The sequence below is a fragment of the Lampetra planeri genome, chromosome 3 (assembly GCF_965212315.1).
Source record: "Lampetra planeri chromosome 3, kcLamPlan1.2.h2, whole genome shotgun sequence".
Lineage (NCBI taxonomy): Eukaryota > Metazoa > Chordata > Hyperoartia > Petromyzontiformes > Petromyzontidae > Lampetra > Lampetra planeri.
Genome location: NC_136109.1, coordinates 16,703,919 through 16,730,970, shown reverse-complemented (window position 1 = coordinate 16,730,970; position 27,052 = coordinate 16,703,919). Strand labels below are relative to the sequence as shown.

General features: G+C 45.4%; 1 protein-coding gene across 1 annotated transcript in view; it reads right to left on the bottom strand.

Moving 5' to 3' along the window:
* The window catches only part of LOC144739006 (integrator complex subunit 14-like), an 88,177-nt gene that overhangs the window by 19,950 nt on the left and 41,175 nt on the right, over positions 1-27,052 (bottom strand). The window lies entirely within an intron of this gene.

Genomic DNA, 27,052 nt, shown 5'->3' with positions numbered 1-27,052 from the left:
TGACTCGACACGACAGCGAGTATCGATTGAAAGCTTTCGTGACTGCAGGGATTCATCTTCTTGGTTCTTTCGGTAAAGTCACGTAGAAGGGAAATAATAAAATAATAAAAAATACAACAGAATAAAATTCTCACAACGTTTCGGCCACAACGCAAGCAGCTGTCCTCAGGTGAAGAAACAGAGCTGTGGAAAAGACAGCGTCCTAATGAACACTGCTAAGCTTGGCAGCGTATTTTAAGCTGGGTGGGAGGAGCAGAGAGCCTTGACAAATGAGTTTACATATCAACAGAGGTCATCAACATGCTAAATTACAACAGCGAGTGTCGCCCCGGCCCTCATCCAACGGTCAGTCGTGTCGAGGCACAGCGGCAGCAGCAACGCACGCTGTCTGGAACTCGCGCAAATGGAGAGTGGTGGCTCTTTGTTTCATCACAAAGCAGCACTAATTCAAACATGGGCTTTGAAATGCACGCCACACACACACGCCAGTCGCCTGCTGTTCGGTTACTCTTCATGTAGCCAAGAAAAAAACGAGTCATCGGAAACACATTTTGTGAATGTAATGCTCATTAGGCCCCAAGCAGTGGAAAAGTGCAGTCTCCAAGTCTTATTATATAAGTTCAACATACATATATTAGCCATGCGAAAGCTCTCTGGCATCTCTATGCGTGAAGAAGAAATGGGCTATTGCACGAAACGTCGCCTTATCACACATATATGTTTTTCTTTTCAAGGCTACAATGTTATTGACGAATGCGTTGAGTTTTTTTTCATCCTAATGCAGTGGTCCACCTAACCCACGGTCCGCTGACCACTGCAGGTCTCCGTAAGGCAGTGGGGGAAAGGTCCACCGAACTGTTGCGGGTGTGATTTTTTTCACAAGATTCTTTACTGCACGTGGTCAGCGAAAGATGATAGTTCACCATGGTGCGTGGGTCCAGAAAGGTTGGGAACCAGTGTGCATATATGTATTCCAGCTGTTTACGTAAACATCACAGATATTATTTTCATTAACTGTGCGGTTAATTATTTGCCTTGTTACATAGTATTAAATAACACAGAGCTTTCCAAACTCCAGTTTGTGTGCCATACTGCCGGGGCTGAAATTACCCGGTAGGATTCCTGGTACAATCCCAGAGGCCTCAGACCTTTGACGTTCTCGAACATTGGGGGTTATCAGCCAGAAGGTTACGGTCAAGGACCATGCTAATACGAACTCTCTATTCATTTAGGTGGCAAGCGTCGGCCTTGAACCGTTGGGGCCAGTCTCTCTGTTGTACAATCAATGTTGACTTTCAACAAAGTAGTTATGATGTTGTTGACTGCGGGGGATGATGGATTAAATAAATCCGCTGATTGGGATTTGAACTCGTAATCTTTTAATGTTTTAGTCAATTGCACTGTCACAGTGTCAGATACCTGGGATTATAAGAAAATATTCAAATGTGATCGGCCCATGGCAAGGGAGAGATACGAGGGATTTAAATTGATTTAGGAAGCACTGACAAACTGGCATTGTCAACAATATAAAACGTTATTAATATACGTCATTTATATAGGACATTCCCGATGCTACCGATTGTAAGTACACTATTATCACTGCCATTAAATCGTTATTATGGCTGACAATATGCTGTGGGGGAAGAAGAGGACAGAAGGAGTTAAAGCGTGGGGAGGCAGAAATGTGGCAATGTCACCCAAAAACCGCACTTGAGAAGTGGATAGGGGCTGGGTGGGGAGGGGCTGGTCACCCCGTGGTGCCCTTATAAAACTCAACGTTTAACCTACTCACACCGGCTTGTGCCCGCCCTCACAGTCGGGCATATTTGCGGAATACACCACGCCGCCGTTGACCCTGGCCATTGACCGAGCAACCCAACGTTCCTACCAGCTCCCTCCGCAGGAATGTGTTATTGAGTCCTAGCCAGGTCTTGCTATGGGCAGACTGCATTACTCAGAATCAAAAGGATGCGAGTTCTAATTCGCGGTCAGGAGACAATGGAGCCCATCATAGCGTCTGACTGTGTTGGGGTAAATAAAGTGAGCACGACTTTTGATTTAAAGCTTTCGTGACTGCAGGGATTCACATTCAAGAATACGAGCACTACTTGTTCAGAAGTGAACATCGGTCATCGCGTGGATAGACTTGGCCCTGTCAAGGGAATGTGGAGATCTACCAGTGGCTCAAGGCCACCCAAAGGAAATGAGTGCCACCCCAGTGCTAGTCTGAGCAGGAAGACAGTTTGATTTTGAAGAGCTGTAAATACGCCTTTAGCAATTATGATACCAACATGCCCCCTGTTTCATAGGGATTCTAGGCTTTTGAGAACGTGGTTTGGTCATGAAATGTAGGAAATTGAATCTTGATTTGAAGCTTTCGTGACTGCGGGAATCCATACTCTTTGGTTGTTTCGGTAAAGTCACGTAGGTATAAAATAAAATAAATTACGATGTTTCGGGTGCAACACGAGTATCCTGTCATCACGTGGGAAAGCATGGTGTGCTGCTGAGGCAGACTGTTTAAAAAGGTTTTAAATGGGTGTAGCTCAGCAGCAGACCATGCTTTCCCACCTGATGATGGACGCTTGTGTTGCGCCCGAAACGTCGTGATTTATTGAATTGTATTTGTAGGAAATTGCCTTAACCTGAATTTGATGCTCGCATAAAAAGTATCTCCATGTGTTACTGAACCAGTGTTGAAAACTCCACATTACTATGGCAGGGGGCAGTCTGGCTAGAGCTGAAGCACTGTGGATTTCTTCCAGAGTGGTACTCAAAAAAAATTGACCTCTAGGGGACGATCAGTCGAGTTGATTCCAATTTGTGAATAAACCACTCGAGTCACAGCACTACCTGGTCAGGTCAATGTATTCTGTCATAGTACCTTGCGTGTACTTGTTTTTAATTCACTACTCAGAGATAAATATTTGCCTCGAGAGAGTTAGAGCGAAGGCGTTAATGAGTTATTAATGTACGTGAACTTCTTTCACACCATACGTAGTCAACCATGCTAATCAGAGGTCCCAGCCGTGCTATTAATGGCGTCAGTAAAACACAGCAATGCAGGACGCTCCTGAAATTTATTCTTGAGGCCGAGTGTAGCTCTCTTGCCAAAGTAGAGGGCATTAGTTTTGCTACAATAATGACCGTAACTGGGAATTAAGTTTTTCATTAAGCGATGCAAAAATATCTGATTGGTTTCTCTTCAAATGGTCATGAGCGGCAAATCTTAGGTGAACAATTCACTAATTGGGTGTGCGATGAATCATCACCGTCATTCTCGCGACTATTCCCGCTGTGATTAGTGTCGTAATTACACCACACGGGAGTGGTGTCTGGCAAAATCTGCCTCCCTGTCTGGCTCAGCAGCAGACAATGCTTTCCCACCTGATGATGGACGCTTGTGTTGCGCCCGAAACGTCGTGATTTGTTTTATTCTATATCTACGTGACTTTACCGAAAGAATCAAAGAGTATGGATTCACTGTTCTTCTCGTGGCAGTTTACAGGTTCCTGTCCGTGCGAAGCAGTGAATCAGCCGGCCGGTTTCACGGCGATCGGTAACGGCGCACGTATGCCACAACTCAGCGTCTTGAAATCGTCAACCTTCTGGGACACCCGCCTTCATGGGGATGTCAGATCACGGGTCATTGCTGTATTATTGACTTCGTTTCAACGCGTACAAATAGAAAGCCCTTATGCTTGAAGAGGATCGCAGTGGCGGTGTGTTTAGATTCACCCGAGAGGAATCCTTATCGCGCTGGGATCATGGCCAAGTTTTAATCACTTCCAGCTTAACGACTGCAACTTAAAGGAGTCGTTGAGTCTGATGTTGTTGGTGTTTGGTTGAAAGCTACAGACGGTTCTGGCAGCCGCTTTAAAGGCGCCCTGCCAAGCTGCGAGCAGCGAGATGGTGGCAGTGAAATTGTATGGATTTTTTTAGAGTCCGCATTGTAGGACTGCAAAATAAAAAACGAATGAAAATCACTTTTTAGTTAACCGTAAAATAAACCCCGCAAGTTGTATATAACCAGTTCACCTAAAATGCCAATTTTAGCAAAGCCAATAACATGAACAAGAACATAATAATGCAATTAATAGAATATTAACAAACGAGATGAACACGTATACTTAAGGGACCGAAGTAAGAAAGTAATTATATTATATAGGAATATAAAAAAAGATTAAAGTTAAAGGTACCGGCCCTGCAATTGCTTTGCTCTCTCCGCAGCTGGCAAAAGGGCCCCTCACTCGACGGCAGCTCTAGAGAGGAGCCCCCCAAGAAGGTTAACGAGGTTTGCGCCATCACAGTGCCAAGATATCTTGGCCGAGGTGGGAGCACCCACACTTTACTCCAACACCGGCGACCTTCGGGGTATCCAATTATACTCGAAGTGGGCAGAGGCAAGGACATTCATAGAACTGCAGATAATTTTAAATGCCGGGTGCGCGAGACCAGCACCCAATGGGTCGTCTTAACGACTTCTTGAGTGCAAAAGACGCACTTTAGTAATCATCCACAATAGTATCTGGCTGCATATAGAACTTTAGTAATCATACACAATAGTATCTGGCTGCATATAGAACTTTAATAATCATACACAATAGTATCTGGCTGCATATAGAACTTTAGTAATCATACACAATAGTATCTGGCTGCATATAGAACTTTAGTAATCATACACAATAGTATCTGGCTGCATATAGAACTTTAATAATCATACACAATAGTATCTGGCTGCATATAGAACTTTAATAATCATACACAATAGTATCTGGCTGCATATAGAACTTTAGTAATCATACACAATAGTATCTGGCTGCATATAGAACTTTAGTAATCATCCACAATAGTATCTGGCTGCATATAGAACTTTAGTAATCATACACAATAGTATCTGGCTGCATATAGAACTTTAGTAATCATACACAATAGTATCTGGCTGCATATAGAACTTTAGTAAGCATCCACAATAGTATCTGGCTGCATATAGAACTTTAGTAATCATACACAATAGTATCTGGCTGCATATAGAACTTTAGTAATCATACACAATAGTATCTGGCTGCATATAGAACTTTAGTAATCATACACAATAGTATCTGGCTGCATATAGAACTTTAGTAATCATACACAATAGTATCTGGCTGCATATAGAACTTTAGTAATCATACACAATAGTATCTGGCTGCATATAGAACTTTAGTAATCATACACAATAGTATCTGGCTGCATATAGAACTTTAGTAATCATACACAATAGTATCTGGCTGCATATAGAACTTTAGTAATCATACACAATAGTATCTGGCTGCATATAGAACTTTAGTAAGCATCCACAATAGTATCTGGCTGCATATAGAACTTTAGTAATCATACACAATAGTATCTGGCTGCATATAGAACTTTAGTAATCATACACAATAGTATCTGGCTGCATATAGAACTGTGGCTCAATAGGTTCGCTCCACTGCTCTATGAACTTGGCGATCGGTGTTTCATTTTCTGACATGGCTAACATCAGGGGAGAGCGACCTCTGCACCAGTCCTAGATGCCCCCCCCAACCCCTCCCCCATCCCCCACCTCACCCTTCCCCCCCCATGACCTCCACCGATTCGCACTGAACAGCATGGTTAGATTTGTTCAAACAACCCCCCCTATAACCGCGACACGGCACGGGGAGGCCTTCATGAAGCAGTGGGTTATGAATTATTGTTATTTGCCTGATGTGACAACAGAGCCATCAATTTCAAGGACACTTACTCAACGCTGAATGTGTTGATCACTAGACCACCCAGTTGCTCTAAATAAATAAATAAACGATTGAGCTTGAGCCAGTATGCATTGCACTTCTGCCAAGTGACAATCGTTTCCTCAACTGTGGCCTTCTGAAATTGTCATGATCACTACAAAGCAATCTTGGGTCCTTGTGACCGGTGCTCGACCTCGAGGCCAGCTTGCGGTCTCATCCCTGGCCTTGGCCTCGGGGTTGTGGTCACGCTTACGGGACTTAGAGGCACTGGCCTTGACACTGACCTCAGCCATGAGGAGCCAGCCTTGTCTGGCCTTGACACTGGCCTGAGCCATGAGGAGCCAGCCTTGACTGGCCTTGACACTGGCCTCAGCATTGCCTTGTGGCTCATGGCCTTTACCTGCTACAAACACAACTGAGCTATGCCGGGGCCATGGCGAGCAAGCCCAGTGCAGGTCAGAGGGCTGCGCAAATTCGGGACGAGTGTCTGACAACAGCCACGTTAACAGAAACTCAATCACAGCCTCCACTGGATCCCTGTAAAATGCGCTTCACACCTCGCTGCCTTGCGAGCATTTTTGGAAGAATGCAACGACAGCCGACATAACTTGCATGAGTGCGGTTAATAACATCGGCAGCGGTAATTCCCGAACTGAAAACCTCTTAAAATCTCACGGACCTCATTACAGTGAGTGGAGTTTTATAGGCGTGAAAGCTGAATGGAATAAATGTACATGCCAGAGGTTGGAGCAAGGCCGCGAGGTTAAGATTGTGAGGAGGAGGACGGTCTGCATTGACCCGACTTTATCGCACACACATCGGCACTTGAGGAGCCCCCTGTGGATCTTTCAGCCCTTCAAGAGCCTCTTAATGGGGTGTGTCGTCAAGTAAATTTCAACTTTTGCTTAAACACGTGGCACCTCTTTCTGGTACAAATCTGCCACTCAAAGCACCATCATATTCATAAACATAACAATGGAAAATTATACACAATGAGAAAAATATACGAACATACTATCTATCCAACCCCTTATTTGTGCCATAATCAACTGGACCTACACACGAAACCTTGCAAGCAGTTCTCTTCAGGTAGGTGCACGTATAAGCAGAACTCTGTTATGTCTCGACAGATAGATCTTCTTGAGTTAATCGGCCTATTTTCCTGCCAGACCAACATTATCCAGAAATCATATTTTATGCAAACAAATTCGTAACTGGTTTAACCTTGTGGATCACATCAGCAGAGTCAGGCTTGTTAAGCAAATGCTGCTGGATTAGCAGACATCATTGACTAGAGCACACCACATAAACAATAGGGGCCCTCTTCAATGCAAAAATAAATATGTTGCATGCAATGTTCTGGTAGTGCTCTGTTCTTCACCTGTTTAATAATAATTATAATATCAATTACCCAGGAAAAGCTTCAGTGAGCCATTATTTCGTGCTAAATAAGCTCGTTAGTATGTGTGTACTGGGTAAAACAATTTAATAATTAAAATACAGTTTCAAAACGGCTGGTTGCACAGAAGAGTTGAAACATAAGTTTATTGGGTAGCTCCTTTGACTGTTAGACTTTTTATGTTTTAATATACAATTTTACATAACTGGTAAAAACCATTTCTTAAAATAATAATAATAATGACAACAATGATTTACCCAGCAAAGTCTCATGGAGTCTCAAGACTTTTTTCTGCATTGGGACGTTTGGCCAATTCCATCAGTGATTGTTTGGCCGTGTGTGTGATGAATCCAGAAGCTAAAGAACCCAGAGAGAAGCGACGCAGCCCCATCCTTTCAAACATTTGTCGAGCATGTATGGGATGCATGAAAAACTGATTGGTATCACTTCTTTATTATTTTAACGAGAATTTTTTTCAGAGTAAGTTTGAAATGGAAAGACGCAGCTCTGCAATTACTTGCTCATGCCACTGCCGGAAGAAAGGCCTCCACTCGAAAGAGATCTAAGAGGGCCTTTATATCGAGTATTTGGCCTACTCTTCCACGTTGGTCATACTTCTTGGGAGAGGTGGGAGTACCCACACTTTACCCCACCAGATGCAACGTGCCAATTGACTAACTGTGGTGTACCCATTTATATTGCTAGTTTTTCAGTATATATCGTGTAAAATGTTTGTTTCAGGATTCAAAGTTTTTAAACATTTTACAATCACTCTTTTAAAATTGCTTTGACAATTGGTTGAGCCTTGGCAATTAGATACATGTTGCTGTCATCAAAATGTCACAGCTTGCTCAAGAAGAACTTGTCAAATGTTAAACATTAGGAAACAAGCAATCTAAAGTTACATGTGTACACGTAGCGTGAGCTCAATGTGTAAGGAGTGCTCTCCTTAATGAAACCAGGAGATCATTCAGGACTGTTGAGAAACTTTATACGGTACATTGCCTATTTTGACATCAAGCCATTTAGAATACAAAACAACTTAATATATTAAAAAAAAAACATTTTAAATGTAACAAATGTAGACTATGTCTAACATGCAGTTTAAGGCATACATGTGTATTCAATATGTCACAAGTTTGCTTGCGCCCTGCCTACTGGTCAGAATCTTATTAACACTGAAATAAAAACAACAAAAAGTCCAGTTTCGCCGGCTTCCTGAGCTCCGCTTTCTCTCCGCTTTCCAGGAGAACGATTTTGAGTAGAGTGGCCCCTTTTTCCATCCTTTATACGGTAGGATCACAGACAAATTCAGTTCAATGCCGGGGACAGGGGGAGAGCAAATAAACACAGCTGTGGGTGACCTCAGAGAGAACACTGAGAGCCCACCCAGAAACTCTCCATCGCAGAATTAGCTGCCAGCCAGCCATCAAGTCCAACAAAAGCCCACGCACGCAAAGTCAAACGACGAACTTTGCCCAACAGAAAAAAACGGTAGCTATTAAAATGCTGCCCCATCACTGACCTAATAATAAAATACATGAAGAGGAAAAGCACCTTCCTAAAAATGTGCATGAAAGGATGTTCATCTCCATGGGTAGCCGTTTACCCAGTGGTGGAAATTCCACTGTCCTATGATGTGGGGGGGGGGGGCTGTCGACCCACAAGACAACTACTGCAGAATTCACACAAAGTGATACTGATTTTATTGATCTCATATGGATGATGGGTTGCGCGAATACCTGGTTTAAAAAAATATATCATAATGGGAAATTACTGACTTTTCTTCAGAAAAATTATTCAACAGAAATTAAACCTACTCAGCCACAATATCCAAGCTTTATTTTCCTTTTTTTTGTCACGGAAAAGTATCATTGATTGTTATCTTTAATCCACTTGTTATTTAGAAAACCGAATCTCGTAAGTTTAATTTATGGAAGTTTAATTTAAGGAAGGCACTCACCCTGCATACATTGGCATCACACCTGTTTTTGAACTTATGAAAATGTTTTGGTCTTCCAAGAGCAGTGGAATTTATTATAGAAAATATTAAAAACAAAGCAATCATAATTAATGGTCACTTTTAAAAGAGTGTGTCCTAAAGTACAAATTACACAGAATTCGGATCAAGACTCATAGACAAATTGCACCGAAAACGTAATCCTAGCGCGATCGCAGGCTTGACACCACTAGCACGGCCGCCGTTCCTGCTAGATTCAGACAGGCAGATCAATTTGGCCCATTTCTCACCGCTCGGCGATGAGCTTGAGTCGGCCGGTTCCACCAATGATTTCACCACTTTTTCCACCACTATTTCCACCACTGTTTCCACCAATATTTCCACCACTATTTTCAACCACTGTTTCCACCACTATTTCCACCACTATTTTCAACCACTGTTTCCACCAGTTTCTACCATTGTATCCACCACTGGTTCCACCACGATTTCCACAACTATTTACACCACTGTTTCCACCATTGGGCGAGTCCCTCGAGTGGCATTAAGCGTTCGCGAACCTCTGACTTTGTAATCAAGTCGAGTCACAGTGGTTGAGTAAAGGACATCAAGTCAAAAAAACACGTCAAATGTACTCCACTGCCATCTGTGCGCCCAACTGAATTCGAAATCTTGCCGAGGACGGCTTTTGAAAACCTGACTATAGGGACTACTGAGCCAAGCAGTTACCCAGTTAAGGAGTCTCAGGAAGCCATTATGAGTAAATGAAGGAGCAGGACTAAATGCGGTCACCGCGTGAGTCCTCAAGCCGCCTGCACGCGCACGGTCTGCGCGCAATGTTTCATTCCTGCGGGCAGACGATGGGACGGCAGGCTTTGAATCCCTCCCCTTCCAGGGGACAATGGAATGCGGCGGGGGGCTGTGCGCGTGCCACATGGCACCAGAGATCAAGTGTGAAAGTGAACGAGGGCGGATGAAATGTTGAGTGAGCTGCCGAGCCACTTCACTCACCCCTTGCCTTCAATTGTGGAGACAAAAATGAAACTTTTTTCGTGCGTATGTCGAGTATTTTTTTTCCGCCAAGGAGCATAAACATCACTCAAACTTCGGTTGTCTTAGCAGCGGCGGCGGCGGCTCTTGGCTGACCATCGAACAAAGACGGTCGCCGCAACAACAACCGCCATTCGCCATTAAGTGGCGGGGACGTCACCACGACGCTTGTGCCAGGCTATGTGCACCTTGAGTCCACGTGAAGTGTCGAACGCCCGTTGGCAGGAGGTGACGGGGCAGACCCAGGTGCGACGGGTTGACTGACTGAGACCACTGGCTGATGCACCACCTGTGCCCCCTACTGTGCCAACTTGCTGTGCTTTAGCCACCCGGCGCTCCGCTCGTTGTTGTGAGCATCGCTACTGCCCAGTAGCGTCCTTTATGAGCCTCCTCCACAAAGGCCGATCTTGACACCCCTGGAACCAGTCATCGGCAAGTCCACTCAGCTCCACATCCTCCTGTACCACATTACCCCATCTCTTCTCTAGCCCATGCCGCGGCCGTTAAGCCCCCTCGATCCGGCCGAATAAAAGCTGTTTAGGCATGCGGTGGCTGGGCATGCGGGCTACATGGTCGCCGCATCGCACACTTCCACATGCACTTCCGCAGCCGTCTGGAACGCTCTTCCTTCCGATATTAGGAATCCATTGGCACTATGCACTTTTAAATCATCTAGATTGAAAACTAATTTCTTTAAAATTGCTTTTTGTGTCCAGTTTGTTGTTCTTCCCCGGCACCTCCGATAAGCACGGTTGGCTACGTATCGTGCGAAAGAAGTTCAACATACATACATAAAACATATATACAACAGACATGCATGCGATGCACAAGGTGTTGCCCAGCGTTCAGCACTAATAAAGCAATGAATCGATGACGCTGCCTTGGCGTACACTTTGGTTGACTCTTTGAGGGTTGCAAGGTCACCTGTCTTGCCATGCAGTCTACACGATATCTTAAAACATATAATTTGTTGAAAGATGTTCGTCCGTCATTTCCCACGTAACTTTAGAACCAAAAGTAATACAATAATGAGTGATACACCCTGAACTATACAATAAAAACAAATACAATTATGTTGTGTGAGCGGACATCACCTGACAGAGAGAATGGGCAAAAATAATGAAGTGCGAGAACTAACAGCTCGGTGATCACTGCCTCTGATCACTGCCTCACTACCATCTGCAAGTCACAAAACAATAGATATTGACCGAACAGCAGACATGCCAGTCAGGTCTCATGCCCAAGGATTTACATATCACTCTCGATTTCCCAGAATGCTGCAAGGCTGGCTTGCAGTAGGGATTATCGGCACAAGGCACTACTACCAGAGTTCCTACCTATTATAACAGCCCGGCGTTCCATTTGTCCGTCAACTAAATTAAAAGAGCCTTTTAGAAGGCCTGAATCAAAAAGTTCTAGAAAGTGGACCCCACCCGCCCCTGCCAGATGCGGGGGTAACAAGTTGATCCAACAGGTCAACGAAAAAATGTCACTCCCCCACCCCCCCCAACAACATGTACTTTGTAGGCATATATGCCTACACACCCTACATACAATAGTCAGTAGTCTACACACATGGGGAGTGGGGGGGGGGCATCAATGGGGGGTGACGGGCAAGACACAAAAGCGCAGAGCTCTCTCCGCAGGAGCTAAAATAAGGCCGCCGGAATTTCTAGTCCGTAATAATCCGACACATTTGGACCCAATATGACTCCACCTTACATATCATAATCCTATGCTACTGCAGTATCGCGAGCGGCAGGAGCAAGCGATTTTAATGGCTGTATTCTTCACCTCGGGATTGCGAGTCGAGCGCTCTGCCAGTGAGTTGGGTGTTGGTGGCAATATATTTCTTCTCCGACCTAGCCAGAGCTCAAGGGACCCCTGCTCCACCTCCCTCCCGTGCTCACAGTCGGTGCGGCGTGGGGCAGTGCTGCCCGGTCGGTATCCAAGCTCTGGGCAGCGCTGCGCATCGAATCCTGACCGAGTGTCAAGGGGAAGCTTTAAATGCCTTAACATAAATAAACATGCCACCGGCTTAGCATGCAAAGAACTGGAGTGAAGGGAAATTGTATACGGCCTTCTGGAACGGCAGCATATACGCATAAGTGATGCTATTTAATGCGTATTGTGTTTCTAATAAAGCATCGCTTTTGTTGTGGGTTTTTTGCACGCACGCATGCAATCTGAGCTTAAACTAGGACAGCTGGATGTACATCATTCATTATACAATTCAGGAATAAAGATTGAATGTGGTAGACTGCTCGGATGAAACACTGTTTGCTTTGTGCTTGGGGAACATATCGAGGGAAGTGTGTCAGTTCGCCCACTTCGTGAGAGGCATGCAAAGCAAACCGCTTGATATCGTGCGGGAGGGGTTTATTTATTTTAATAAACAGACGGGCGCGTGCAGCAGATGCAACGTCAGTGTCACACCTCATAAGCTTACAGAAGAGGAGTTCTGGCCTTTGAATATACATTTTGTTATAAAAAAATTATTATTTTATTTTACCAGGTTGGGCCCACTGAGCTATTTAAAAGCGACCTGGCCACTAATGATAACTCAACGAAGTGGCTTATCATGTGGAAATGTATAGCAGCCAAATACTCCAAACGCATGTTTATAAATGTGGAGAGAAAAACCGGAGGGCCTGGAGAAAAATCCACACAATCACGGGGAGAGAGACACGCAAACTCCAAATATACAGCAGCAGGCGTCAGGGTCGGGATCGAACCCACGACCTCCTGCATACCAGGCGAGGTAGTTAACATCTCGCCACCATGGCGCCCACGTGCGTGGATGTGTGCTCGACAATTAATGGTTTGACCGGGTACGCACACTTGGAAGTTCGGAAACCGAGTGAGTGCAAGAAAGCATCGCACGTGAACTCAGAAAGACGGTGCTGACATGGGTGGAGAGAAGGGTCCGGATGAAGCATGAGAGTGGACACCCAGAGGATGCGGACCCAGGCAATGAGCGCAAGGGAGACGGTGAGATATTGTGAGGGCAAACCTTGGAGATCAAGTGTCAATTGTGCAAAGGTTGTGAGGTTAAGTCAGAAGATAGCAATTGCAAAGTGCGATGCCATCAACGGCTTTGGCTGTTAGTGTCCCTTCACCTTGAACTCAACGTAAAGCCGCAGTTGTGGTGCAGCACTCGTATATTTCATCTAACTGTAAACGGGACATTTTCCGCAACAAAACTAAAATAAAGTCATTGTATTCCTGCTGGTGGTTCTGAACCAATGGTGGACACCCTACCCCTCTATGCTAGGGGTCAGATTGCACAGGAACACCACTGGTGAATTTTAATTTACATTCAATCGACCTTGGAGAGATGATGGGCTCGGGTCTACGCGCAAGCAGGACTTGACACCGGCACCTGCGACGGACCGGCAGGTTCGCGTTTGTGTTGCGACACAAAATCCTTCGTGCGGTTCTCTTTCACCGCATCGGCGTCGAGAAGGGTGGGGGAAAAAATCAAACCTCCTCTGCATTGCCACGTGACGCTGGATCGCGGCTCGCAACCCGCGCTGAAGCGTGCAAGAGTTCTGCATCGTGTCGTGATGTCGCGCATGCCGACGCCGCCGTGGCCGCGGCTGCTGCAACATCGGGCGATTTCCCTGGCAGGCAGCGAGTTTCGTGTGCTAATGCAACTCGCCGAGAGATTGAATTCGCTGTCCTCATATTCCCCATCCTTCTTTGGCACGGACCACCCGGCAGCAGCCATATCCAGGTGTTGAGACTCTTTTTTTATTTGATTATTATTAGGGTCTAGAATTGTTTCCACTGAGCAGCCCACCAGTACGAAATAGCAGGTTGAAAACATGGAGCGCGAGACTGCAAATAATAATAAAAAACTAATTCAGAGAAGTTACGAATATGGCCAAGTTGTGCAAGAACTTGTGTTACATTTTATGGAGCATGACCTAAAACGGAAATCAACTAAAATAATTATTTGGTGAAACGTGCACCACATTGGTACACAACTGTTTTATTTTGCAGTTTTACAACAAGGCTAAATAATAGCAGCAGTCTTGAGCACAACGAAACTATTAATGAGTAAAAATCGTAAATATAATGTCATGCTTAAGCATTAAATTCCTTGTACACTTCAGCTTAAATGGAATCATACGTTAAACGTGCTTGTAAGGCTTCCCAGTGCCTCTACGTTTTGGTCGACCCCATTCAACTTCTTAACGACAGAGTACATGTAAAGGTGCAGTCCTGCAATCACCTTCTCACGTCACTGCTGCTGGAAGGGACTCCACTAGAAGGAGCCCGAGAAAGTTCCTTTAAAAGCTTGTTCGGCTTACTGCCCTCCACATTGGTCAGGCATTTTGGAAGGCATGTATGTGTATACTTTGAATTTAATTCTATGTATGTTGAAATACTTTCGCACCGTTTGTAGCTAACCGTGATAATCGGAGGTGCAGGGGAAGGACGACAAACTAAACACAGCTCCAGTGGCTTCCTAATATCGGAAGGAAGAGCATTCCAGATGGCCGCAGAAGTGCATCTGAAAGCGCGCGATGCAGTGACCGTCTTTGTTCAATGGCCAGCCACACGCAGCTGCGAGGATGACCGGAGTTTGTGTGATTGTTTATGCTCCTTGACGAGATCAACAAGGTATTGTGGCAAGCACTTTGTGGGTACCCAATTGCACGCGACCTATCGATCGACTAACTATGGTGGTACCCATTCACACTGCTGGGTGGGCAGAGGCGGGGGAGAGGGATTTAAGAAACTTGCACCATCGTTTCAACTGCCGCGCCAAGAGATGGGATCGAACCGGCGACACCCTAGATTGCAAGTCCCCGTGTGCTCACCATTCAAAGGCAGCATACCTATTCCAACGATACCACTTCCTGTTGTGTACTTGAACAATTGTTAGAAATTGACCAGTTTGTGTGACTGTGTGATTGTGTCTTCACGATGGTGCCCCATCTTCAGGCCACACATATTTACCATTCATGATTACTGCTCCAGCCACGTGGGCATTCGATACACATGCTCCCAACAACAATAAAAAAACACTGATAATAAAATGCCATGTTTTGCTTTGTTGCTATTTTTAATTGACGAGTGCTGGTATTTTCACGCCTGAAAGTGTCACATTGAGGTGTATGCTCAAGCCCACGAGACCTACAGAAATGGATGCAGCGCGTGTGGGGACAATGTACAGATAACTGCCACTTTCAGACGCCACAAAATTGTAATAAAAGACTCGGACGCTTCTCTCTGTCCTGTGTCCTTTATTTGGGTTCGATCTCTTTTCCCTCACGGTACTCCCCTATATACTCTCCACTCTGCAGCCCCAGGCTGCTGTTGCTCACGTAGCCCAAACTCCCTCCTAGCAGCCCCGCCGCTGTCACGTCGTGCTGACCCCTGCTGCCCGACTCCTCCCTTGCAGACCCGCTGCTCTCTGCAGCCTCCTCGCTGCTCCTGCTGCCCCGGGGTCGGTCACCGTTGGCCGACGGTGCCGATCCTCGTGCTGCGGGTGTGTGGCGACCTCGCCACTCTCTCCTCACCCTTCGCCCTGCGTGGCCTCTCACTCTTCCCAGTCCCCGATCACTCCCGACTGCTTCCGGTTACCCCCCTTATAAACCCTTACCCTCTCCCCCACGTGACGTATCTCCTCCCCCCATGACGTCACTTCCGGGAGGTCGTTTACGCCCGCATTACAAAATGACAACATCACTGCTGTTTTGAATGCACACAGTACATTCACATCGGGAAACAGACACGCACATCGGCTGAGTGGCGCTGCGGTCACAGCTCTGGACTCACGATCGACAGGTCGACCTCAAAATTAACGATAGAATTCAAAACTAACATATTCTTAGGTTTTTTTCGGTAAAGTCACGTAGGTAAAAAATGTATAAAAGTAAAATAAAAATCACGACGTTTCGGAGGCAACACAAGCTTCCGTCTTCAGGTGGAACCGTCACAGCACGATTGCTGTATCAAGTAAGAGAAATTCTAAGAGACCCGTCCTTGTATATATACTGGTTGAGGGTGGGAGGAGCCAAGGTAGGCACCTGGATCGTAGTTTTGTATTATTATTGTGAGGTTGGTGCGGCTGAGGCTGCTGTTAGGAATGAGCCTTTGTTGTGTAGACTGGTTGAACTGGGAGGAACCACCTACCTTGGCTCCTCCCACCCTCAACCAGTATATATACAAGGACGGGTCTCTTAGAATTTCTCTTACTTGATACAGCAATCGTGCTGTGACGGTTCCACCTGAAGACGGAAGCTTGTGTTGCCTCCGAAACGTCGTGATTTTTATTTTACTTTTATTAATTTTAATGTTTTACCTACGTGACTTTACCGAAAAAAACCTAAGAATATGAATCCTTGCAGTCACGAAAGCTTCAAATCTAGAATTCAAAGCTAACGTCGCGAGTTGACTCAGCCCATCATTCCTCTCGGGCTCTAGGAATTAAGGACAGTACCACTTTGTGGGAAGCCAACAGCTGACTGGCTCCTGCTGTGTGAATGTGGATCTTCCACCACTCGTTTAAGGTCACGCTAGGAGACACTTGGATGTCAAAAAACGGCACACGCATGGTGTGTACACGCACGGCCCTTTGTCAATTCAAATGCTGGATGAGGCCCTCCTAACCCCATGCAGGTCATGGGGGTTATTCAACCATACTTCACCAAACTCTTAGGTTTTTTCGGTAAAGTCACGTAGGTAAAAAATAAAATTAAAAGTTAATAAAATGAATAATGGAAATAAAATAAAATAATAAATCACGACGTTTCGGAGGCAACACAAGTCTCCGTCGCAGCTAAAATTACTGCATCAAATGAGGAAAATTCCAAAAGACCAGCCCTTAAATAAAGTTAAGGGGGGAGGGGCTTATCTGAATGTGGTCAGATAAGCCCCTCCCCCCTTAACAAGAGAAACTATCAGAGATGCACGATCAACCCTGCTTAGCTCCCGAGATGTGATGTGACCGGGTGCGTTTCAGGTGGTTTGGTCAGAGGTTTCTTGCATGCTACGCGAATGCAGATCAGCACAATGCGCTAACGAAATGCAAATGTGATGATTTTTCTTGAGGCGTTAGGTTTGTTTGGAGCGGTTCCAAAAGTCAAACGTTTACCTTGAATGCACATTCCCATACTTAAGTCCTCTGAACCTTACGATGCTCGTTTAAATATACAGACAGTCTAATCAGGCATATGGCGAGAATTAAGCCCTTAATTGACATTTCAAATTACATAAAGGCAATAACACCACTACGCTTTTTTCGATCGTTGCCTTTGATGTATGTTCAGCCAGAGGTGGTTTAATTCCAGCGGTGCAGCGTTTCGGCAAGGAGACTGCATACGGAGTGCCTTTGCGATGGGTCACAACGCATTGCGCTCTGCCTGTGCGCGGAATGCACGCCGATGTTTGGGGGTGCGCTGTACGTTGCAATCGGTGCGCATTGACCGAAAGGCTCGAGTTGATTTTTTTGTTTGTGTACGTTTGTCTAAGGGGGGGTCGCAGACAGGGTCTCGAGCTATGGGAAATAAAGATCAATGAGCGATATCAGGCTTGGCAGTTGATGAGTGATTTGTACAACCGACAAAAAATCTGCTCAATTAAGAGTGTAGAGCTGGGTCAATTCGTCAATTAAGTTGATCAATTGGCTAAAAGAAATGTTGAATTATTTTGCTGTAGTCAATTACTCAGGCCTCATCAAAAAAACATTGGCTATGCCGACATCCTGCCTCTTGAAGGCTGGAAACTCCCGGCGAGACACGCCTAGCGTGACCCTTGCTGACGATGTCGTCACGAAGCTCCGCCCATCACCGCCCGTCCAGCGGCACACGTGAGAATGGAGGTGAAGTGTTTGTTTCCCCCCCCCCCCCCCGAATTGTTTTAGCGAATGAACGAGTATTCAAGCCGCTAATCAGGTGGAATAATCGATGACTAAAATAACCGGAGAGCCCAGCTCCTACTCAGGTGTGGCAAGCAGAGAGATCTGTGCAACTGTGGCCAACACACATTGATGTGTCAGTTAGGAAAGAGTTGAGGATCAAATGGGGAGAGCGAGGGGTGAGAAAGAGCAGTTTCGTTTGCAGGAGGAGCTATAAGGAGAGTGCCTGAACAAAGCACGAGGATAGGGTTAACAATGTTGTCTTAGTAATAGGTTTTTACCCTTTCAACTGGTACAAAAAACTGACACCTTTATACAAGGCATCATGTTTGCAATAACCACAACACAAGCAGTCAAAATGCAAACAAAAAGAAACAACTCTGATGATGATAATGATATGCACTGTCCTTGAAGTTGATTGGTCCACACCCGAGACAGCTTTTCTTAGAGCCTAGTCTCCATTGGTGTTGGTCATCAACTTCAAGGACAGTGCATATCATTATCAGAGTTGTTTCTTTTTGTTTGCATTTTGACTGCTTGTGTTGTGGTTATTGCAAACGTGATACCTTGTATAAAAGTGTCAGTTTTTTGTACCAGTTGAAAGGGTCAAAACCTATCGCTATATTTTGCCACTGGTAAAGGAGGTCTCATAGTGTAAATGTTGTCTTATATACTGTACGTATTATAAACAAGGTCCGTTATTTATAAACATGCGGTTTGAATCTTTATTTTAGGTTTATTATCTTCTCGAGTGGCCACCGTGGGGAGATGTTGACTACCTTCCCTGCCATACAGGAGGTTTGTGGGTTCGATCCCGACCCTGACGCCTGTGTGTTTGGAGTTTGCGTGTTCTCCCCGTGGTGGTGTGGATTTTTTTTCTGGGACCTCCGGTTTTCTCCTCCACATTTAGAAACGTGCCTTTAGAGTATTTGGCTGAAATAAATTTGCATACGATTAGCCACTTCGTTGAGCTATCATTTGTGGCCAGGTCACTTCTGAAAAAGAGCTACATAGCTCAATGGGCCCATTTAGTGGTGCTTTGGACAGCTTTGTGGCCATTCCCTGGACTTTCTCTGATGTGGGGAGCTCGTGTTTTTACTGTCGCCCAGTCCAGGTCAGGTTGTGTTTGCCACCGTTGTTTTTGTTTGATTTCTCTGTGGTGCTCTCATCCGTTTCTTTTGAAACGTTGATGTGGTCTAATCACGCAACTTGCACGAACGACACAGTAAAATAGTGAAAGGATTGCTAATTTGTTACAAGAGCAGATTTTTCTTTCAAATGCATTTCAATATAATATGACCCGGTCTGAGAAAAAAAGAGATTCAAATGAACTGTACATTAAAAGCATATTGTGCTTACGGGAAATGTTATCGATGCTAATGACAACAAATCAATCGTCAGGAGAATTGCACTAGCTTCTTGGAAAGCTCTCCTTACGTTACTTTGAGAAAGCAGTGGAAAAAAAATGTAGTCCCTTGAAACAGAGCTCATTAATGATTCCAAAGGGGCAACACGGGAGATCAGCTTGCAGTTGCCCGGGTAATGTACTTCTTCCCATTTATGAATTAACGCATATGTTGGGAGACGTAAAGTTGTCCATAGAATCCGCCCAATAACAACTTCCTGCTGAGGATTAAATCAGCCGATCCAACTTATCATGGGACTGTTGTTTTTTGCTGCCTTGCCCAAGTTTGCATTCAGTGTTGGAAAATCGGCAGGATTTGATGTATTGTTGCTATTTGTACTTATTTCCTTATTTTATATATTTTAGTGACTTGCTATCCTTTCCTATACAGTACTGTGCATTCCTATCGACTCGTTGGCTTTGTTGTTGTAACTTTCTTAACTACCTCGCCTGGAATACAGGAAGCCGTGGGTTCGATGCCGACCCTGACGCCTGCTGCTGTATATTTGGAGTTGCGGTGTCTCTATCTCCGTGGTTGCGTGGATTTTTCTTCCGGGTCCTCCGTTTTTTCCCTCCACATTTAGAATAAACATCACGCGTTTAGAGTATTTGGCTGCTATAATTTCCACGTGGTAAAACCACTTCGTTGAGCTATCATTTGTGGCCAGGTTGCTTCTGAAAAACAGCTGGATAGCTAGCTCAGTGGGCCTGACCTGGTTAAATTAAAAAAGTTTGAAAAATAACAATAGGTTTGACCATTTCTGGCAACAAAAGAGGTGTTAAGATGTTCAAAAACCACATAGATGCCTTTGCGTTTCAAAACAAGTTTAATTGCCAGAGAGGGTAAAACTTATTATTATTTTGCAGCATGTTTTGATACTGCCAAAAAAGTCCCATAGATAAAAAAATATATACATAGTTTTATAATCTTTGGGTCTTTCTGTAAAGTAAAAAAAACACCAGTGTTTTTTTTTATTTTGACACCACAGTGTTTTTTTAATTTTTTATAAATTTGAAACCTATCTACGTGACTTTACCGAAAGACCCAAACAATATAAATCCCTGCAAGTCACGAAAGCCTCAAGTCGAGCTCTATAGTTGTAGTTTAGAGAAGCAGTTGGCGTCGCAACCGTCGCTCTCCCCGCCGTTACCTGCGGGTGACCCTGTCCGCCTCGCCACCCCCAACCCTCCTCCAACTCCACGACGCCGGGACCACGACCCCGCGGCTCTCGCGCCGCCGCTCCCACGGTGGCCAGGGACGCGACTCCGTGCCGACCAGACAGCCCCATTCATAAGGCGCGAGCCGCCCACACCCCCCCACCCCGACCCCGACAGCCAACAACAACAGCAGCAGCAGCAGTAGGAACTAGGGCCGTGCAAAACACCCACGCAATGATACGGTGCCATTTTCCAAGGTGGCATCTTGTTGTAGCCGTGTGAGGATTGAGAAGACGAAGCTGCGGTGAACGATGTCGATAACTCGTCGAGCATAGACTGTTGACAAAATTAAAAAAACATTCATGAAAAGTGTGCAAAGAAGCAACGCCAGAGATGCGTGCTACGGATGAGACTGAGAACCGAAATGGGCACGCGTGGGTCAGAAAACAAATACAAATTAGAGGTATAAAGTTGACCGTTAGAAAGAGTAAGTGGGCTTGTGCAGGACACACTGCAAGAACGGACCTTACATTACTCATTACACACAAAGTGCTTGCCACAATATCTTGTTGATCTCGTCAAGGAACATAAACAATCACACAAACTCCGGTCATCCTCGCAGCGGCTGTTGGATAGCCATCGAACAAAGACGGCCACTGCATTGCGTGTTTTCAGATGCGCTTCTGCGGCCGTCTGGAACGCTCTTCCATGCGATATTAGGAAGCCACTGTAGCTCTACACTTTTAAATCTAGATTTAAAACTCATTTCTTTAGAGCTGATTTTTGTGTTTAGTTTGTTATCCTTCCACCGCACCTCCGATTAGCATGGTTGGCAACGTACGTTACGAAAGAAGTTCAATATACATACATTCAGATAATGGCCAATAGACAAGACTTGTAATGATAACCAAAAAAGGACACATGCCCAAGAGGACAACTACCACGGAGATAGAGTAATCATGCATAGGAGCGAGATAGATTGTGCCATCGCAGAAACACGAGGCATGGTGGTAATGGGGAGAGGCCTTCATCCAGCAGTGGATAGACCAGGGTTGTTGATAATCATGATTAATTTATTTTCTTTGTGTGCTTCATCTGCCTTCCACCTGACATTCTTGTAAGTCCCCTCAAGCCATCAAGAGGAATGAACTCTGGGCTCCAATGTGTCGCAGCCCGTTTACAGCTGCGCCTTGCCATTAAATGTCAAGTTTCTGTTGAGCTCTTTATGTAGCAAGAACAAAGGTGCTCCTTGCCGATTCACTGACTATGAAAGGAAGGAAAACACAGACCGTGTTTCCATTGAACTGTAATTTCCAACCTCTACAGCATTCCCCCGTTAGATCCGAGGGACACGTTCCGGAGATGCCTCGTGAATAGAAATTTTCGCGGATAATGGTACGGGCCTAAGAAAACGTCTTTTTTTATTAATTATCTTACGTGAAAACATAAATAATCTATTAAGTAAATGCGGTCATACAGAGTTTCCGATGCGATTCGTGGATAGCCAAAATCTGGGATAGCAAGTTCGTGAACAAGATCGAAAGCTGTTATATAACGAGCCGCAGAATGCAAATATGGACATGTCTATTGCTTTATGAGACGGGACTTCCCCATACAACTGAGATGGACTTCCCTATAAGACTAATCTGTGGCTTTAATAGCAATTAACTAGCTTTACATGCAAACGCTGAGAATGCGTTTGGATATTCTGAACGTTGTAATGAATACAGACACAGCAATGCACCACCTACAGAGAGGATGCGTTAACCCAAGGTCGTAATTATCAAACTTAATTTGGAGCTGTAATTATCATATATATTCGGGGGGACACATCCCCTACAATATGCAAATATGCTCAAAATGTCCCCCTCAATATATTGCTATAAAATGTATTTATGTTTATATGATTGCGGTGATGGTTGTACTTTATTAATCCCTAATCTCTGCCATTACATACAACGAAACAAGAAAAGGTAAAAATAGAAAAAAACAGAGCAATGGAATACAATACACTATTAGACATTATTGTAAAAAATAAATTAAAAGTCCATCCTGTGTGTTAGTGAATTTTCCCCCATATATCTTAGGCAAGAAATGGCAGGAAATTAGTTTTTAAATTGAGATTTTTTTTTCTGGGGGGGGGGGGCACCAGACCCCCTGGAAGAGTTGGTCCCCCCCCCAATGTTGACTTCATGGCTACGGGCCTTGCGTTAACCAGTTATATTGTCTGCTGGCAGACAGCACAAGCGTGGACCGCCATCAGGAAAATGGAACATCAGCCGAAGGGCGCACACGAATGTCTGTTGTTTCTTCGTTAAGACGAAACAAAAGTCGTGATTCTTGAAAACAAGCGCACTGCGTCGGTGAGCGTGGGGATATTCTTTGAGGAGCGGGGTCCGCGGGTTCCTTAAAGCCCACATTAGCACCTTGTGGGTGTGTACAAAGCGTTGCCGAAGCAGCCTTTGCGTGACCTCCATTTGTCTTAGTTTGCTTTTAAAGGACTCCATTAGTAATGACGGAGGCACTTTAAAGGGGTTAGGGGGGGGGGGCGACATTAAAGATGCAATATATCTAAATGAACGGAGGGGGCCACGCAATCATTACATGCCACAGGACTGGGGATTTCATTTTGTGTGTAAAGCGGTGCCGTACACAGGTCTCTGCGTAACGGAGATTTTGGGGGGTTTTTTGGGGGGGGGGGGGGTGAATTGTTCATTCTTGTACAACTGTTGGTCCTCGTAGTAATAATACTACTACCACCACCACCAGTACTACTACTACTACCACCAGTACTACTACCAGTACTACTACCACCAGTACTACCACCACCAGTACTACTACCACCAGTACTACTACCACTACCACCACCAGTTCTACCACCACCAGTACTACTACTACTACCAGTACTACTACCACCACCAGTTCTACCACCACCAGTACTACTACCACCACCAGTACTACTACCACCAGTACTACTACCACCACCACCAACTACTACTACCAGTACTACTACCACCACCAGTACTACTACCACCAGTACTACTACCACCACCACCAACTACTACTACCAGTACTACTACCACCACCAGTACTACTACCACCAGTACTACTACTACCACCACCAGTACTACTACTACTACCAGTACTACTACCACCACCACCAACTACTACTACCAGTACTACTACCACCACCACCACCAGTACTACCACCACCAGTACTACTACCACCACCACCACCAGTACTACTACCACCAGAACTACTACCACCAGTACTACTACCACCAGTACTACTACCACCAGTACTACTACCACCACCACCACCAGTACTACTACCACCAGTACTACTACCACCACCACCACCAGTACTACTACCACCAGTACTACCACCAGTACTACTACGACCAGTACTACTACCACCAGTACTACTACCACCAGTACTACTACTACCAGTACTACTACGACCAGTACTACTACCACCAGTACTACTACCACCAGTACTACTACTACCACCAGTACTACTACCACCAGTACTACTACTACCAGTACTACTACCACCAGTACTACCACCACCAGTACTACCACCAGTACTACTACCACCAGTACTACTACTACCAGTACTACTACTACCAGTACTACCACCACCAGTACTACTACCAGTACTACTACCACCAGTACTACTACTACCAGTACTACTACCACCAGTACTACCACCACCAGTACTACCACCAGTACTACTACCACCAGTACTACCACCAGTACTACTACCACCAGTACTACTACCACCAGTACTACCACCACCAGTACTACCACCAGTACTACTACCACCAGTACTACTACCACCAGTACTACTACTACCAGTACTACCACCACCAGTACTACTACCAGTACTACTACCACCAGTACTACTACTACCAGTACTACTACCACCAGTACTACTACCACCAGTACTACCACCACCAGTACTACTACCACCAGTACTACTACCACCACCACCACCAGTACTACTACCACCAGTACTACTACCACCAGTACTACCACCAGTACTACTACCACCAGTACTACTACCACCAGTACTACCACCACCAGTACTACTACCACCAGTACTACTACCACCACCACCACCAGTACTACTACCACCAGTACTACTACCACCAGTACTACCACCAGTACTACTACCACCAGTACTACTACCACCAGTACTACCACCACCAGTACTACTACCACCAGTACTACTACCACCAGTACTACCACCACCAGTACTACTACTACCAGTACTACTACCACCAGTACTACTACTACCAGTACTACTACCACCAGTACTACTACCACCAGTACTACTACCACCAGTACTACTACCACCAGTACTACTACCACCACCACCACCAGTACTACTACCACCAGTACTACTACCACCACCACCACCAGTACTACTACCACCAGTACTACTACCACCAGTACTACTACCACCACCACCACCAGTACTACTACCACCAGTACTACTACCACCAGTACTACTACCACCACCACCACCAGTACTACTACCACCAGTACTACCACCACCAGTACTACCACCAGTACTACTACCACCAGTACTACTACCACCAGTACTACTACCACCAGTACTACTACCACCACCACCACCAGTACTACTACCACCAGTACTACCACCACCAGTACCACCACCAGTACTACTACCACCAGTACTACTACCACCAGTACTACCACCACCAGTACTACCACCACCAGTACTACTACCACCAGTACTACCACCAGTACTACTACCACCAGTACTACCACCACCAGTACTACTACCACCAGTACTACTACCACCAGTACTACCACCAGTACTACTACCACCAGTACTACCACCACCAGTACTACCACCAGTACTACTACCACCAGTACTACCACCACCAGTACTACTACCACCAGTACTACTACCACCAGTACTACTACGACCAGTACTACTACCAGTACTACTACTACCAGTACTACTACCAGTACTACTACCACCACCAGTACTACCACCACCAGTACTACTACCACCAGTACTACCACCACCAGTACTACTACCACCAGTACTACTACCACCAGTACTACTACGACCAGTACTACCACCACGTGGAAGGACAAATGCCATTTTGACGCTCGGTCAAAGTGGCGGTGACGCGGACCCGCAGAGCAAACCAAGCACAAGCTGCAGACCCAAAGTAGCTCAAGGGGCCGTGTATTGACGCCAACTATCATGGGCACAACCATGTGATGAGTCCATTCACACTATGGGAACCTCATTTGCCAGTAAAAATATGATAATTGTTTTTTTTACCCTTCTATCTGGCTACAAAACTGACACCCTTTGGCGTCATCTGGTCCAACCCATGTGAGACTAGGCTCTAAGGAAAGCTGTCTCGGGTGTGGACCAATCAACTTCAAGGACAGTGCATACATTATCAGAGTTATGTTCTTTTGTTTGTATTATGACTGCAGGTATTGCGGTCTATGCAAACACGAGTCCATTGACTTCATTGCCCAGCGTATGATGTGCGTAGCCACGCGACTGCTTTACCCTGACCACGTAGGTGACACACACACACACACGCGCGTGTTTCTCTAGGGGTGAATTGTGGGTGACTGCCACGGAGCTCTCATTATGCGTATCTGGGTTTAACTTCAGCGTCCCAAGTCTTATTCATGCTTACGATTCTCCACTTTAGCAGCTAGGCTAAGATGTACCCCCCCACCCCACCCCACCACCACGTTGTGTGAGAGAGCCAGGAGATGTGTTGTATCTGTTTTATCTCGCACGCCTCTTGATATGCAATACAAACACCGCTTCATACGCGCCAGGCTCACGTAACAAGATTTCCATCACGAGAGCCGCGTCCGTCGCCAAAATTGAATAATGCATAAACACAATTATATGCCCCTCGGTCTAGTGTATAACAACAATTGCTCTTAATGTAATCTGAGCGCTCACGTGAGCGTGAACAACAACATAGGTAGAGCACATTATCCTCAGCGCAGGGATTTCCGTGGCAATTATTGTCACAGACACGCGCACACAAAACGGAGGCAACGTCGCGTTCGCGTCCAGGTGAAACCCGCTTCTCGCTTTGAACGCGAATCACGGAACTCAGAAGACGACGACGTACATCGATGGCAATCGTTCGGTAATTTATCGCTTCGTGCGAGCATTTTGTTAGGTTATTTAGCAGCGGTAGTGCTATAAGCGTGTTTAAACCCCGATAAGCAGGAAGGTCTGTCCCAAGGCAATTTTTTTCTCTCTTTCAGCCTCGTGCTTGCCCGCTCCATTGACCGTGTGGTGTTATACTCTTAGGTTTTTTCGGTAAAGTCACGTAGGGAAAAATAAATAATAAAAATAAAATAAATAAAATAAATAAAATAATAAATCACGACGTTTCGGAGGCAACACAAATCTCCGTCATCAGGTGGGACCGTC